Source organism: Euleptes europaea, chromosome 11, assembly GCF_029931775.1.
Source record: "Euleptes europaea isolate rEulEur1 chromosome 11, rEulEur1.hap1, whole genome shotgun sequence".
Classification (NCBI taxonomy): Eukaryota; Metazoa; Chordata; class Lepidosauria; order Squamata; family Sphaerodactylidae; genus Euleptes; species Euleptes europaea.
Window position 1 is genome coordinate 41861856 of NC_079322.1, and position 17744 is coordinate 41879599.

Sequence of the window (17744 nt, forward strand, 5' to 3'; positions counted from 1 at the left end):
TTTGGCAATTGGAATCTATGGCATTGAAGTCCCTCCCCTCCTCAAACCCTGCCCTCCTCAGGCTCTGCCCCAAAAATCTCCCACCAGTGGCGAAGAGGGACCTGGCAACCCTAACTGAGATCCTGAAGCACTGCTAGCACTTTGGGGGATAGGCTTGTTCCCATGGGGGAAGCAACAGGTGGTGTATCTGGCTGGAGCTGCACAATACATTGAACCATCCCTCAGTGCTTTTGGAACCAAACAATTGAATATGTGAGTGAGAGGAAAATGGTGGGTGGAGGCAAACTGAGGTCTGGTCTAAACAATAACATGGGATTGAATGTGCAACCTTCTGCATGCCAAGCAGATGCTCTGCCTCAGAACTAGGGTTGCCAACTGCCAGGTAGTAGAAGGCGATCTCCTGCTAATTCAACTGATCTCCAGCCAATAGAGATCAGATCACCTGGAGAAAAATGGCTGCTTTGGCAATTGAACTCTATGGCATTGAAGTCCCTCCCCTCCCCAAACCCCGCCCTCTTCAGACTCCACCCCCAAAATCTCCCACTGGTTGAGAAGAGGAACCTGGCAACCCTACTCAGAACCAATGTGCAAAGGGGGCTTTCCCCCCCAGGATCCCATGATGATTCCCAGCAGCCTTGTTGCCCACTGGTAACTAGTGTGTATGTGTGTTAAGTGCTGTAAAGTCGCTTCCAACTCATGGGGCCCCACTGAATCAATGTCTTCCAAAATGTCCTACCTTTGACAGCCTTGCTCAGATCTTGCGAATTGAGGGCTGTGGCTTCCTTTATTGAGTCAATCCATCTCTTGTTGGGTCTTCCTCTTTTCCTGCTGCCCTCAATCTTTCCTATCATGATTGTCTTCTCCAGTGACTCTTGACTTCTCATAATGTGACCAAAATACAATAGCCTCAGTTTACTCATTTTAGCTTCTAGGGTCAGTTCAGCCTTGATTTGATCTATAACCCACTGATTTGTTTTTGTTTTTTTTGGCTGTCCACAGTATCCATAACACTCTCCTCCAACACCACATTTCAAAAGAATCTACTTTCTTCCTATCAGCTTTCTTCAATGTCTAGCTTTCACACCCATACGTAGTAATAGGGAATACATGGACTACTATATTCCAGCCCTTACCTGGATGGCTCAGGCTAGCCTGATCTCATCAGATCTCAGAAGCTAAGCAGGGTCAGCCCTTGTTAGTATTTGGATGGGAGACCACCGAGGAAGTCCAGGGTTGCTGTGCAGAGGAAGGCACTGGCAAACCACCTCTGTTAGTCTCTTGCCTTGAAAACCCAATAAGGAGTCGCCAGAAGTTGGCTGTGACTTGACGGCACTTTACACACACACTATATTCTGCTCTCAAAGTTTGGAGCAAAACTGTAAATAAATTCAAAGGATAGGTTTGAAAGAGATCTATGAGTACATGTCATTACTAAAATGGCTCCCTTGAAAATAATGCATATGGTCTGAACATTTCCAATCATGATGCTCTGTGGGTGCTCCAGAAAGTGCGGCAAAACTGGAGGCAGATATATCAGTTCAAATTCTTGAACTAGGTGGTTAGGCACATACGCTTGTGTGCAATACTGCAGTAATTGCAGCTGATATACATCCAGATTTGCCAACCATATAAACCACAAGTACTAGGATTTCATCTGAATGGAAAGCCTCTTAATAACCAGTAGCTCTGAAGTGCTTAAGACAGCAACTTTTATGTTTGTTTGGTTTCAGTAGAAGGAAAGTAGCTGACATCCAAGAACTTTGGCTCAACTCGGTTGTGGTCAGCCAAAATAACCCATTGCCTTGACTGTATGGGCTGAGGGTTTGTTTTTGATACCTCAGCCTTTTGTGTCTCAGACTTTTATTCTATTTGTGTATGCCAAGATTACAGTGCTTGGTAGCGTCTGGATGCGCTTTGGACCAAATAGAACAGGGGTATAATATGCATTTGTCACTGGTGGTTGCTTGGTTGCACATTAGGAAAACAAAGTCTTATCCTGTTCTTGGTTCATTCACCTTTCATACATGTTCCACACTCACCTGCTTCTGACACAGTTTGGGTTCATTTCATTATATGCGGCTCTTGATGGCATCTTTTTCAGGTTTGGCCAAGGAAAATGAAATGATTGGCAGTGCTTTAAGGTGCACATACTTTTGACATCACAGATTGTGTAGAAACACCTTTAAAAATACAGTTCCTGCAGGAACAAAGAGTGATAATATATGATAATGTTGTACTGATAAAGGAGGCTTATTGCTGGAAACACCATCTTTTGACATTCCCTGCCTTTATATATATTGATCTCTTATAGCCCCAATATTCATGATCTTTCCATTTATAACAGCACATCCCATGTCACTTCTCTTTGAACATCTTCAGTATGTTTCTCAGATTTATTTGGTTAGGCTGGCTCAAGCAGATTATCATGTGGATTTGTCACAATTGATGGCTGAAACATTTTATGGGTTTTGTTTGATGGAGCCCGTTGCAAGAATAGACTCTGGAAGCAAATTGCTTGTCTGTTCATTTGAGGAACGCTTTTGGTCTCATCTAATGACCTGTGGTTCACCTTTAGATCCCATGGATTCTCCTTTGGTTAAACCAGGGCCTGGAAGTCTAGCCATGTTGCAACATGTATATGAGTATCCCTGACAACAGATTTTATTGAAGTTTTTAAATCTGTAGAGCGTTTGGTCCAAGCACCATTGTTTCCTGGGGGCTCCCAGGAGACACCAAGAGTCGTTTAGATTTGGAGTGCAAAAAGCACCCCAACTCGGTCCTAAATAGTGGATCGGGAAGCAGGAAATTCCCCTGCAGCCTTCAAGAGCGGTTTGGACTCCCATATTCTCTGAGAGAGCTTTTATTAAGCCTCTCGTAGATTTGGAAGTTGTCCCCGCCGGCACATACGGGCTACCATTGCCACGGACGACTCTTTGGATTTAGGCTTTGACCTCCTCTATACATTAACATCAAAGAATCTATGAAAAGAACAAGAAGCCTCACCTTTGGAAGTCAGAGTGAGTAAAAAGACACTTTTTGCCTTTATCTTGATTGAGAAGACCTGAATGACGATAAAAACACCTACGAAAACCGGCGACTCCCTGCCCAACGTAACGAGGCTTTTTAAATAAACAAATGCCATTAAATGAACTGACTAAGACCTTATCAACTTGATCAGTGAGTAGACGCAATAAAAGGGACTTTTGAATGACTTTACAACTACCAATTAAATGCTTTGAGGGGAGGGAGGGAGACGAAAACCTCCCCACCCCACTTCCGGCTCTCTTTGATTCAATGTCCAGCCACGTCGCCTCTTAAGACCGGAAGATAATAAGAAGGGCTTTGTTACCATCGAAAAGACAGGGCAGATTGGAAGACTTGAAGTGAATCTCCCTGGTGTAACCATCAAATCGTTCCTACCACTTAACCACCGAGAGGAGACGACGCAGGGTCTATGATACTGCAGTTTCCTGCCTACTTTCTTTTCTTTATCTGTGCCGCTTTGAAGCATAATTGAGGATATCTTGAAAATTACAAAGCCTGCTTCTATATAAGAATACAAGCAGATATGTTAAACAAGAGGATGGAAGAGATGTTACTCAAACAAATGAACATGTTTGCAGTGCAACAAGATTTAGTCTTTGAAAAACAACAAGCGCTCTCACATCAAGTATTTCAACTAGCTGAGGTGATGAACATCCTATTTAAATCAATTAATGGAAAACTGGACACAATTATTGAGGAGATCCACGATATGAAGACCCAAGATACGACAACAATTATGTCAATGGAAAAAAATTTTTTTACTAAGGAGATGACGATTGAATGCTATGTAAAAATGGTGATAAAATCTGGGGAAAATGACAATGAATTAGAACAATTTATTTTTAAAGAGGTAGCTGCAAGTGACCAGCTGGCAATGAGAGAGAGCAACATGAGAGAATTCAATACCTCTACAATCTACTTGTCTGAGTTACTGCTGACAGGAGGAACATTATTATCCCAAGAAAACACTTCCTGGCAGCCAGCGATGGAGGGAGACATGACGAAGGATTTTACCAAGAAGCTGCTGGAAATTTCAACAAGAAGCCAATGGATACAATCACTGGGATCTTCTTTTACATTTTCAGAGGCTAGAATTGCAGCTACTATACTGAAAAACGGGGGGTGGGGATTGGGAAATAAAGAAGGACTGGCAGATCCCCTCCCAAAACAAGATAATGGCTAAGATGATGCTTATTTTTGGGGTGTAAGGGAGGCACGGTGGATTTACTTTGATGAATTTCTAATGGGAAAATTTGTTTATGTATTGATCTAATCCCTTTATTATAGAATAATAGAATGTTATATAGAGACAATGATGATAATATTATAACCAGGTAGGACTTGAAATTGCTTATAGAAGTAGTATAGATAGCTTAAAGCAAGTTTGTATGAGAGAAAATAAGGATTAGAAATTAATTTGAAATGCAAAAGTGTTAACCAGTAGAATTAGTGACTGAAGAAGATGCGGGGAAGTCATATATAGCAGATAGCATTGAATACTATAGATAACATATTCTCAGTAATAGCAATGAGCTTTTTTTGTTACAAGTAGTTACAACTGAATATATTGTTGAGATATGTTTATTTTTGTTGAATTGTAGAAAATAATAAAAATAATTTTTAAAATTTTTTTTAAATCTACAGGACATCCAGTTACTATTGAGAAAAACCAACTTACCTCCCAATGCTTGGATTTTAGCAGAATAAGACCATATGTGACCAGCCTGCCTCTGTTTTATCCTACTACATACTCTTTGCAACTTCTTGCAGATAGCATTATGCTTGCTTTCATCAGTCAGACTAGCAAAGGGAAGATTCTAGGGACAAGCGTGCACAGGATAGAGAATGTTAGCTCTCTTTGTCTTTGAACTAATAATTACATTTGCTGTATATCATTACTTTTGAATTTATTGCCATTATTCTACTTACCAGATCATCAGCTAAGGTCAACCAATCAGTAGATGGAGCACATACAGGAGGAGCAGAATTTTGAACATCAGCTGTAAGACCATCTAGCTGAGTCTCTGCCCCACCCCTTTCTTGCAGTTAATCCTTTAAAGCCCAAATTGGCCTGGAGGTTTAAGATTAATAGCAATACTGAAAGGGTTCTTGGCCTTCAGCTCTTGGTCTGAGCAATAGCCTGGAGTTGGGAAGATCTGCTTGAACAGGGAGAGAGAAAGACCTGCCCTGAAAGATGCCTTTTTTCTCTTCTCTTGTTTGTGTTGTATTTTTATTGCAAGCTACTTTGGGGTCCCTGTTGAGGAGAGAAGTGGTATATAAATACTTCAGTATAAATAAATATTTCTGAAACATCCACCCTCTGAAGAAACTGAAGTGGTGAAATAATGTAGATCACTTATTACATCTTAATTTTATTTATTTAATTTAGATCTCTCTTTTCTCCCCAATGGGCAACCAAAGTGGCTTACATTGTTCTTCTCTCCTTCCAGTTTATCCTCACAACAACCAGGGGAGGAAGGTTAGGCTGAGAGTGTGTGACTGGCCCAAGGTCACCCAGAAAGCTTCCATGGCAGAGTGGGAATTCAAACCTGGGTCTTTCCTAATCCAACACTCTAACCTCCACACACACTGGCATACTGTATGGGATCCAATAATCTCAGCGGCTACAGCAACCAAGAAGATCTATGTTTCAGCCAATGAACTTGAACTTTCAGAAGTCTCATGAAAGAATCTCCAAAAATCAACAAGGAAAGATACTGGGTTGGATCTAGTGATTCACCAGAAGAAGGTGCTGTCAGTCACAGATTTTCTCTGCTTTCCCTGCCCTCCCCAGTAGTCCCTCCCAACCATGGGAAAGTTGATTCCCAGGGTTGGAGGACTCATGTGGAGTAACAGCCATGCAGCTCAATGTAGGAAGGGGATGAAATAATCCTTTTTTTGCCTCTTCCTTCAGTGGAGCTGCACTAACAGAAGAGGGAGGAAGGATAACTTTTGCCCCTTTGCTCTTTGGGTCACTAGAAGAAGGAGATTCACACAGCGCAGACAGGGAAAATCTGAGCTTCCAAGATTGGCTTAAGACTTCTCATTCAAGGTCCAGCCCCATGCTTAAAGTTTAAATCAAGGGCTCATTATATCAGATTTGTGACTTCGACTGACTACTAAGTTAATGAGATAGGCTTCTTGTTAGGGCTTTCAGTCGTGGTGCTCTGTGTCCCTTCATTTTCCTCCAGATGTGTGCTATTAAATTAACGACCTCGGTGTATCTGGTAGAGCAGACATTAGCCATTACTCTGACCATTGAACTCTTCCCAGGCCACTGTGGAAAACCTCCCCTTTTCTGCTTTCCTGTGCTGTCAGTGGCAGAGTGGGGGGCGGGGGGAGGAAATACAACACGAGCATGGTGACAAAAATAAGGCATTAAATATCCTTTTTCTGTTTAGGTAACTTTGACAAGCAAAATGTAACAGGGTCAGTGGTAAAGGGATTAATGCTTGTACAGAGGGTACAAAGAGTAACCAGGCTCCACAAAGTTGCCAAAACCTTAAACAAGTGCTAGAGCTGCTGTGAATATATCCATGTTGCCTTTGTGCTGGTGCTCCATTCATTGCAGGGGGGCTCATGAAATCACAGTGGGAATAGGCATTGAGAGAGTAGGAGGCACCATTTCCCATTTCATTACTTTGTCTTGGAGACGCTTTTGGAAATATCTCATAGGGTTCCTGTTTCACAGCAAGGATACTGTGAACTTTGTCAAAAATGTGGTGGATTTTTGGAATTTACTGTGATTGAGCTGCTTCTTTGTGGGTGAAGCCTGTCACCCGATCGCCTCCATATTTTGTTCGAAGATTGAATCAAATGCTATGTTGAAAAGCTTGTCCCTGTGTACTAGCTTTTTTGTATAGGCTTTCCTGCATACGGTGCTTGATTGTACTGTGCAGTCATGGGATGGTTGAGCCTTAGTCAATAAGCTACATTTGTAATTTGTGTGTTGCCCATTGTGGTATCTTTTTTACAGATTGTTCTCAATCCCCAGAGAAGGTACATATGCCCTACAATCGTGATCAGGTAATTAACAATGTAATTCTATGTAGTCTAAGCCCATAGGAACTGTCATAAATCAATAAATGTTCAACACCAATTCTAGGAAGGGACAGGAGGAGTAATCATGAAGAATTCACTGTGCCTCACTGTAAGTACAGTCAAGAGTCAAGACCGTTGTCTGACCTCACCATTATCAATATCACCTTCTGTACCATGCCCTGCCCCTTCCTCATCTGACTTGGCTGGAATCAGTTCTAGTGAGGATTCAGCAGAGGGTGATCCCAGGTTTATTGTAGCTGTTATGGGGAAAGATATGTTCAGAAAGGATAAAGCCCCATGGCACAGAGTGGTAAGCTGCAGTACTGCAGTCAAAAGCTCTGCTCATGATCTGAGTTTGATCCCTACGGAAGTCGGTTTCAGGTAGCCGGCTCAGTGTTGACTCTGCCTTCCATCCTTCTGAGGTTGGTAAAATGAGTACCCAGCTTGCTGGGGGTAAAGTATAGATGATTGGGAAAGGCAATGGCAAACCACCTCGTAAACAAAGTCAGCCTAGGGCTGTTGATTTGATTCCATCCGACAAGAAAAACAGCCAATTTTTCCCTGATTTGGCGGTTTCTACTTTGGATAGAACCGAAGTAAAAAAAGGCGGGAAAACGACAAACCGAACTTGGCGAGTTCGGGCGGACGCTGGATAAATTCATACAAGTTCAGAGCCCCCAAAGCAGCATGCTCCCACGGCCAAATGGTGGCCAGGCTGGGTCTTCTTCTGGCCAATCAGTCATGGATGAGTGCGTGAGCCCAGCTGCTGTGCGACCCGGGGAGAGAGAGAGAGTGTGTCTGTTTGTGTGTGAGAGAGATCCTTGTGGGTGTGTGGGGGGGTGCACGTGTGCACATTCACAAATTTCCACTGCTCCGGGGGGGCATTTTTGAAGGTAGAGGTCCCAAACTTTCAGTGCAGCTTGAGGGGACCCTTCTTGCAAGAACCCCCAAGTTTTGTAAAGATTGGATCAGGGGGTCCTAAGATATGGGGCCCGGAAGGGGTCCCTTCCAAAATCACAAATTGGAATAAAGCCATTAAAAACACATCCGTGGCTTTCCACGGCTCCGGGAGGGCATTTTTGGAGGTAGAAGTCCCAAACCTTCAAGGTAGCTTGGAGGGACCCTACTTGCAAGAACCTCCAAGTTTTGTAAAGATTGGGTCAGGAGCCCCCGAGTTATGTGGTCCCCCCAATTGGAATAAAGCCATTAAAAACACATTCACGGCTTTCCACGGCTCCGGGGGGGGATTTTTGGAGGTAGAGGTCCCAAACCTTCAGGGTAGCTTGGAGGAACCCTACTTGCAAGAACCCCAAAGTTTTGTGAAGATTGGGTCAGGGGCCCACGAGTTATGCGGTTCCCCCCATCCACCCATTGGAATGATTGGGAGCAGGCGATCCTTAATGTGCATCTAGAGAGCGGCAAATCGAAGGCAAAACCTCCTGTGCATAAATGGCCAGAGCGAGTCTGACTCTGTGTGTATGAGTCTGCTAGAATCATATTGGATTACTCCTGAGTCCTGACTCCCAGTCCCTGCTCCTGATGGAAGAGAAGAAGACATCCACAGTAAGAGCCATTTTGGGGCTTCTCTCTATAACTTTTTTCCTGTGTATGTGTATGTAGGGGGGGAGATTCTGTGTGTGTGTGAGTGAGGGGGGAAGCCAAAGGGAGGTGGGTTTACCTGTTCTGCTGGGGGGTGGGTTCGATTGCCTCTGTGTGGGACTGTGCTTTCTGCTGTTTTCACCGGTTGCCAACTTCGTCTGGGTTAACAGAGTCTCTCTCTGGCTGGCTCCTATTGTTTCCAATGGGCTGTGCAGCCACTCCTGTTGTTTATAATGGGCTAGCCTGTCATTCATTTTAGTACATCCTATGTCAGTGAGTCTCTGTCTGGCCCGTTCTTCTCCTTCGTTTGGAATTTGCGTCTTCTGTTTTGGGGGGGCTGTTCGGCTGGGGGGGGGCTTGATTGCCTCTGTGGAGTGTGATTTGGGGGGTTACCTGTTTTGGGGGGGGCGCTTGATCTCTTTGCGAGTGGAAAGCCACGAATGTGTTTTTAATGGCTTTATTCCAATGGGCAGATTGGGGGGACCCGGGCCCCATATCTTGGGACCCCCTTACCCAATCTTTACAAAACTTGAGGGTTCTTGCAAGAAGGGTCCCATCAAGCTACACTGAAGGTTTGGGACCTCTACCTCCAAAAATGCCCCCCCCCAGAGCTGCGGAAAGCCACGAATGTGTTTTTCATGGCTTTAAAAGGCCGAATTTATTCACGAACTCCGAACTTAGTGCCGAATTCCTTGGATCCGAATCGGGGGAGTTTGGACTTCGGCATTTCCCGAATAAAAACAGGCCAAATTTTGCCAAATCTGAATTTTACCGAATTTTTTTTTCAACAGCCCTAAATCTGCCTAGTAAATGTTGAGATGTGAAATCACCCCATGGGTCAGTAATGATCTGTTGCTTGCACAGGGGACTACCTTTACCTTTATGTGCAGAAATAGCGAAAAAGTTGTAATGGAGTAGCAAGTTGCCTGTTGCATCCTACACCAGACATAGTTTTGAGGAAACAGATTGCTTACTATTAAAAAAGAAAAGCATGTTTTCCCACTGAACATTTCTCATGCTCAGTTATATGGAAATCTCACATGTAGATACAATAATTTATGTATTTTCATTGATTCTGGTAGGAGAGTTAAGCATGTACTTTGTGACTTTCCAATGAGACAAATGGGACATTTTTTTACTTATTCTGATGTATATTTCTCTTTGCCCCATTTCAATAGCAAAAAGTACCCCTTGGCCAGACCACAATGTGCCTTTGACATAAAATTAATATAATATAGAATTATAGAATTAATATAATACTAGCTATCGTATCAGCTGGTATTATATTACTGAGTTATAGCTCATTAGAGCATTAAGCTGATCCCTTGGGTGGTTACCATCTGTTCCCTGGAGGCAAATGACAGTATTGAAATCTGCATTATAGGCAACCTTGAAAATTGTATTAAAATACAAAATGATATATCTGAGCTACTATAAAAGTGTTGCTGTTGTTTGCAACTGGGCTTTGATTTCATCAAAAAAGATCTATGGATCCAGTAAATAGCAGCAATCATGAAACATTTTGACTACTGAAATATTTTAGCTTTTGAGATAAAGTGTACATAACAAATCTCCCCTTCTGGGGGTTTTCAGAATGTTTCAGGCAATGAAGATGGCAAGGAATGTGGTATAGTCTGGTGAAGGGAAATCAAAGTGCCAGTCTCCACTTAGCTGCTGTCTGTGTGCAAGACCTGTGTTTCTCAGGCTAACAGAGCAATGTGAGAGTTGTCCCATTCACTGCTGTGGTAGCACTAGCCGCTGTCCTGCATGAATAAATCAATAAGCATACAACTAAAGAAGCCAAGGATGACCCATGCTTCTAGAGTGATAAATCACAGTGTGTATGTGAAACCTGTTACTTAGCAAAAGGCAGTAATTGGATTGTTAATAAGAATAAAAACAACAACATCAACAATAGTAGTAGGAATACTATTAGTAGTAGCAGAAGCAACAGAAGAAGATATTATAATCTACCCCCACCTATTTGAACAGCTTGCAGAACTGAGGTATATGCCCAGTGGAACTCTTGAACCCTCCAAAACCACCAGGTGCAGCTAGGGTTGTCAACCTCCAGGTACTAGCCGGAGATCTCCTGCTATTACAACCGATCTCCAGCTGATAGAGATCAGTTCACCTGGAGAAAATGGCTTCTTTGGCAATTGGATTCTATGGCATTGAAGTCCCTCCCCTGCCCAAACCCCACCCTGCTTAGGCTCCACCTCAAAAACCTTCCGCCAGTAGCGAAGAGGGACCTGGCAACCCTAGGTGCAGCTCCCACATGCGAATCTGACATCACTGCTCCTCATGGATGCAGGCAAAGGCTGCTCACAGAGTGCCACTACTAGGAATGTATACAGCTGTGCCAGCCCAAAGTCCTTATTTTGTAGTGCAGTGGAGTTTTCTACAAATTTGTCTGATCCCTTTTAAAAACCATCTAGGCCAGGGGCCAGTGCTACATATCATTGCATTCACTGTGTGACAACGTATCTTCTTTTCTATGTCCTGAATTGATTGTCAGTCAATTTCCAGCTGTAGTGTTACAAGAGAAGGAAAAAATTATCTCTGCCCATGGCCTATTTTTGTGTGTGAATCTGTTCCTCCTCTTAGTCAGCTCTTTTCTAAAGTCTCAAATGCTTTAGTTTTCCTCCAAGAAGGAATGCTTTGATCATTTTGGTTGCCTCTTTTTGCACCCTCAGCTGTAGGATGTCATTTTTGAGATGGGGTAACCAGAGTCATATGCAGTATTCCATATGCATGTGCATTTAGATGTATATAAGGGCATTATGATACCGATCATTTTATTTTCAATGTCTTTCCCAATAATCCCTGATCTTTTGGCTGCTGTGCCTTTTGGGTTTTTGCCATTCTGAATTATCACATGCCACCCATAAACCTGGCTACCTCACTGCTTGCCTCTGACTCCTGATAATCTAGGAATTGGTTCAATTAAACTGTCCTAGCAGAAATTCTTGGAGGACCCATTTTCTCACAGGGGGAGAACTCTCCATTCTGCACTGTCCAGTTGCCATTGCATCTGAGAACGTGGCCACTTACCTTGCAAATGCTGTATGTACTTAGGGGCCTTTGGAGAAGGAATCTGTCAAAAGCTTTTTAGAAGTCAACTTTTGTGCCATTCCGTCTATGTGCTTAGAAAAAAAGTCACAAAAGACTGGTGAAGCAGAACTTCCCTCCACAGAAGTTGTGAGAATTCTTCTTCAAGACTTATTCAACAATAATACTTAATATACAGCTAGTTGTAATAATGCTTTCTATCAATTAATCAGGGATAAGTATGAGGCTAATTAACCTGTTTTAACTCTATAAAATTTAGGATTAAGCTGACTGCTTTCCAGATAACCAGTAAGGGGACAGTTTTTTGAGACAAGATATTGTCACCCTGGTGACAAGCTAGGTACCTTGGGTTTTTAAGCAATGTCTGGAAAATGCCATACAGATCGGGTGACTTGTTAATTTTAATTTGCAATTAGCTTTACAATTTCATCTCTTGGTATCTTTTTTTGGCTTAGTTCTTCAAATGGTGTCTCTGTAAAGAGTAGTTCAAGCAAGTATCTCGTCAACATTTTCTGAATCGAAGACGAACACAAATAATTCTCCCCATCCCTCTTCAGCCTCCCTATCTTCAACCTCCTTAGCAGGTTTCTTGCTTCTGATGTATTTTAAACATGTTTGCAATAGTTTTTTTTTTAAAATTCTTACCCTCATAGTAACACAGGAAAATTGCCAGATCTGCTCCTGTAGTTTTTAATCTGGAGAAATCATCTGGAAGTTTTTCAGGACAAAATTTGGTAAAAAGGTGGCAATTCTAAATATTTCAGGGACAGTCCATTGCCTTACTTCATCCTTGTCTGGATGAATGGTTCTGTATGTGAAATCCCCCTTCACTTATGCCTGCAGAAAAAGTTGATATTTGAACCAAAATCAACATCTAATCAATTCAATATGATGCTATGTAGAGCTCTTCCAGTCTAGGTCTTTTGAAACCACTGGGTTTAGACTGGAGTAATACACTGACAACCAGAGCTAAAATTCAATTCGAAAGTGAGAGTTCATTGAGAAATATCACATTTCAACCATCAGAATTTGATAGTTCACATTAAAATGTGGTGTTTGACAGGTGAATATTTACATGTTATTGGTTCTTGTAGGTTATCCGGGCTGTGTGACCGTGGTCTTGGTATTTTCTTTCCTGATGTTTCGCCAGCAGCTGTGGCAGGCATCATCAGAGGAGTAACACTGAAGGTCCTTCAGTGTTACTCCTCTGAAGATGCCTGCCACAGCTGGTGGCGAAACGTCAGGAAAGAAAATACCAAGACCACGGTCACACAGCCCGGATAACCTACAAGAACCAATGAACTCTGACCGTGAAAGCCTTCAACAGTTTTTACATGTTAATCTGAAATTTGAGTATTTAGTTGATAGCTTTTTGAGAATTTAGACTTTTGCCAAGAAAGTTTGTTTCAACTTCATTGAAGAGGTTGCAGGCATTCAGACTGAACCGAGTATGATTCAAGTCAAGGATGACAGTTATTTAGATTTACAGTGTTTGAAAACTGATAAAGAGAACAGGAAAAATAAACAGTTTGCTGGTGGTATTAACTAGAGGTGCCAAAGGTTATAGAAGTGAATTAGATGACATTGAAAAGTGGAATAATAAAATTTCCCCCACCTGGAGAATAAAACTTCAATAACTCATCATCACTAATATCCAACTAGACTTTGGAAAGACCTAATAACTTATGAATCTCACCCTTAGCAGCCGTGATAAATTTGTTACTCCATCCCCCAAAGCCACATACTCCAGTGGCAGCTACACTGTTCAGCACTTCAGACCACATCCTTTTTTATTTTAGATTTTTCCCAACAGAGGAGGTATTAAACAACCCAAAGGCTTGGGTAAAGGGGAGAACCCTGGGACCTATAGAACTTATTAAAAAAGCTGCATGTGGTTGAAAATTTGGAAGACAATATACCCTTTTACAACTTGCTGCTTCTGGAATCCTCATTGAGTGTGGCTTAGACAGGGTTTGCACAGTTTGGAAACACCCCTGCTTCGCTCTGAGTGTGTGCCTCTTCCTCTCTCAAGCACTCCATCCTGACAAGTGAAAGCTTTTTAAAAATCTCCCAGCAAACTAATTTTTGGAACGGCCGGCAATTATGCTATGTAGCAATGCCACATTTGTTCTATACTGGCTTTGTAAGTTTAGCACATCCAAATCACAGCATTATGTACATGGGCATGCAGAAAACATGCACACTATGGACCGACTGAGAATAATTGTTGCTTTTTTAATTGAGACAAAAATCAAGAGGGTTCCTTTTTAGTTGTTGTTAGCAACTGCTTTTGTGCTCTTTGGTGTTTACTTTGTAATTTTCCACAGGTTATTTTAGAAGAATGAGATCATTATTTACTCTGCCTGCAAAAAAAAAAAAATCTGTTTAATATAATTGTGACCCGTTTGGGTTTAAAATAAACATTAGTGTTTGATGAAAGCTCAGTCCTTTACCCACCCACCCCAGTCCTCCCCTGGTAGCTGTTTGCAAAGGTCTGCTGTGGTGCAGCAGTCAAACTAAGAAAGTGGTGTTATTTCAACAAAGCCAGAGACCTTCTTTTTTGCTTGTAAATATTAGTACATCTTGCAAGCAGGGCTAAGAGCTGCCAGGCATCCTGTCATTTAAACAGAGTCAGGACTGATTGATGCCAAGTTTCTTTCAAAGATCTGAGGGGAAGTGCATTAGCTCAGGAGGTTAGGGTAGACGTACTTTCCTTTTTATTTTCACATCTCCCCTCCCCCCCCTTTCTAAAAAATGTCAACAAATTCCAGGGGAGCTGGTTTCTGTCACAGTCCAAAATAATTAGCAATGAAAGAAACATTTTATTTAATGTTTTAAGAAGTCAGGATTTGGTAACTGGGTAAAAAAAGCCAGAGCTCTTGCTGACTTCATGTAAAACAGTGAGGTGGCAGAACATGAAGAGATGGGTGGCCTTGGAGGCCACAGAAAATACACACATCTCAACCTCTCAAATTAGGACAACCTCAATGGTTCAATAAGGGCATGCCTATTGATGGTAGAGATTAGATGTGATGCCTATAGGACATCCAATACCTGAATGTTTCCATCCTGTGGGCCAAACAGCAGATCCAAGCAGCCAGCTAAGGTCAGGAAAACGGCATGGTGGAGTGGGGAGAAAGGGCTCTCCTTGCACTGTCCCCCCATCTCATCAGTTTCCTACTTGGCTGCTATTTACTCTTTTTTTAAAAAAAATAGAGAACTGTTTATGGACCTCACAATGTCACATCTAGTTTGACCCTCTGAGGTTTCAAAGGAGCTTAGAGACTTGGAGTTTTTTAATTAAATATTTCATGGAAGCTAAGCACAGAAATGGGGGGGGAGAAGAACTGGAATGCACTAACAAGATCAGCACCCCATCTTCCACTATTACCCTGAGATTCCCTCCCACCCAGCAACAGACATCCAGATGAAGGACAGGAAACATAATACCAAGAACTAGGGCTGTCAATTTGGTTCCATCCGATAAGAAAAACAGCCGAATTTTCCCCGATTTGGCGGTTTCTAGTTTGGATGGAGCCGAATTTAAAAAAGGCAAGAAAACGGCCAGCTGAATTCGGCGAGTTCAGGCGGACGCCGAATAAATTTGGGCAAATTAGGCTGCCCCGAATCAGCAGCATAACCGTCAGTTAGTTAGCAGCATTCTCCCACGGCCAATGGTGGCCAAGCTGGGTCTTCTCCTGGCCAATCAGAGCAGGGATTCTCACTTTTGAAATGGCCAGGAGTATAAAAACTCCTGTCCCGACTGTATTCATTTTCTTCCATTTTGGTGGTGGTGCTGCTGAGAGATCCTTACTGGGCCGAGCTGCTGTTGCTTACCGGAATAGGATTGGATTTACTTCTCCGTGCTCCTGCTGAAAGACATCTACACAGTTTGATTTTGGGGTTTTTTCTCTACACCTTTTCTTCTGTATGTGTGTGTGTGGGGGAAGCAGATTCTGTGTGTGTGTGGGGGGGCAGATTCTGTGGGTGGGGGCAAGCCAAAGGGGGGCTTTTGCCTTTTCTGTGTGTGTGGGGGGTGCCCGCTCACCTCTGTGGGAGTGTTCATTCTGCTTTTGTTTTTTGCCCGTTGCCACCCTCACAGTTGAGTGCAGCGGTGCGGCACGAGTCTCCCTCCGCTCGGCATCCACGTGCCTCCTCCTCCTTGGTTTGTTTCTGTTTGGGGTTGAGCCGAGCTGTACTGGTTTGAGGGGGGGGCTTCACCTTTTCTGCCCGGGGGAGCGTCTCTTTCTCCCTGGTTTGAGGGGTGGGGGGGCTTCAGGTGTGTGTCTTCAGGTTTTCCCGCATTAATAAGATCTGTTAGGCCATGTATGGCCGAGGGCCCTCACATTTAAACCCTAGCTGTAGGGCTGGTCAGCTTCTCAAAAACTAGGGTCAGCTAAGTCTTTAAAAGGGCAAGGGATCTTGATTTTAAAGTAGATTACAACTAGGTAAAATAGTTTTTGGCTTTATTCCAATGGGCAGATTGGGGGGGAACCCTTCCGGCCCCCATAATTCGGGACTTCCTGACCCAATCTTCGCAAAACATGGGGGTTATTGCAAGAAGGGTCCCCTCAAGCTACATTGAAAGTTTGGGACCTCTATCTCCAAAAATGCCCCCCCCCGGAGCTGCAGAAAGGCGCAAATGTGTTTTTAATGGCTTTAAATTGCCGAATTTATTTGCGAACTCTGAACTTAGTGTTGAATTCCACTGATCCGAATCAGGGGAGTTCAGACTTGGCATTTCCCAAATAAAAATGGGCCGAATTTTGCTGAATCCGAATTTTACTGAATTTTTTTTTCAACAGCCCTACCAAGAATTGGGGAACTGGATTCTGGTGTCAGTTTAATCTTAAAGTGATAAGGAATGAAAAAGATGGGTGTGTGTGCATCAAATTCTCTGCTTGTGCCTAGATGCCCGCAGGGTCATGACAGCCCAGAGGTCCTTCAGCTCTTCCCTCATCCTCTTGGGCTGTTATCTTGAAGCTCTGAAGCTACCATGGTACAATGGCCCCTGCTACCCCAGTTTAAAGCCAAAAAGAAAATCTGGATGCTATATAGTATGCTGGTGAAAGGAAGAGCTGGCTGCAGGCATTTGCTTTATGTTAGCACCTGATTTTCCTTCTCTTTGTTGGGAAAGCTTCACAAACAGAATAGTCAGTAAAAACTAAAATTATATCCTTACATAATTTGCATTTACATTATAACCCATCCAGGGAGTAACCTGAGCTTTCCCCATCTATTCAAAACCTGTAAAGGTTTTGATTCAATCAAATATGTATAACTTGACCATATGTAACAAACTCTGCCATCTTTCTTCTAATATAGATCAATAAGGATTATTGCTGATCTTATCTCTTTGCCATGGCAGTTGAAAGCCTTTTTTTCCTTGGGTCTGAATTCTTCTACATCTAATTATGCCACTTGAGCTGTTTTCTTTCATACCACATGATTTTAAAAAGGTAAAAAAAATGTCATATTCCCAGACCGATTTCTGCGACATATATCTATTTCAATTTCAATTCAATCTATTGACAAGCTCATCCCCTCCCCAGTACTTGTCTTCTGCTTATTTGACCACTGGCCATATGGCAGGCTTGTCCTGTGGGTAGCTTTATTATTAGCAACTCACAGCTGGAGATGCAATAACTCCATGTAGCCGTGATATTACACTAATTGGCTAAGACATCTCTGAAGCAAGAGGTAGAAAATATCCATTTGAAACACCACCTTCATTATGTGTGTTTGTGACAATGAGGCACTCGATCATATTCAAGGTGTCTCAACAGCCCCTTTTGATTACGGTGTTATTAAAATAATTCTTTTTCAAAAACTTCCTTTCAATGGGTGGGTAGGAAATATAATTAAAACCAGAGGCTTGGACACTGAGAGCTTTCAGCCATATTTTCCATTCTAATCTTGCTGTGAGGATCTAGGCAGGGTACTGTGAACAGTACATGTAATGTTAAGCTATCACTTAACATTATCAT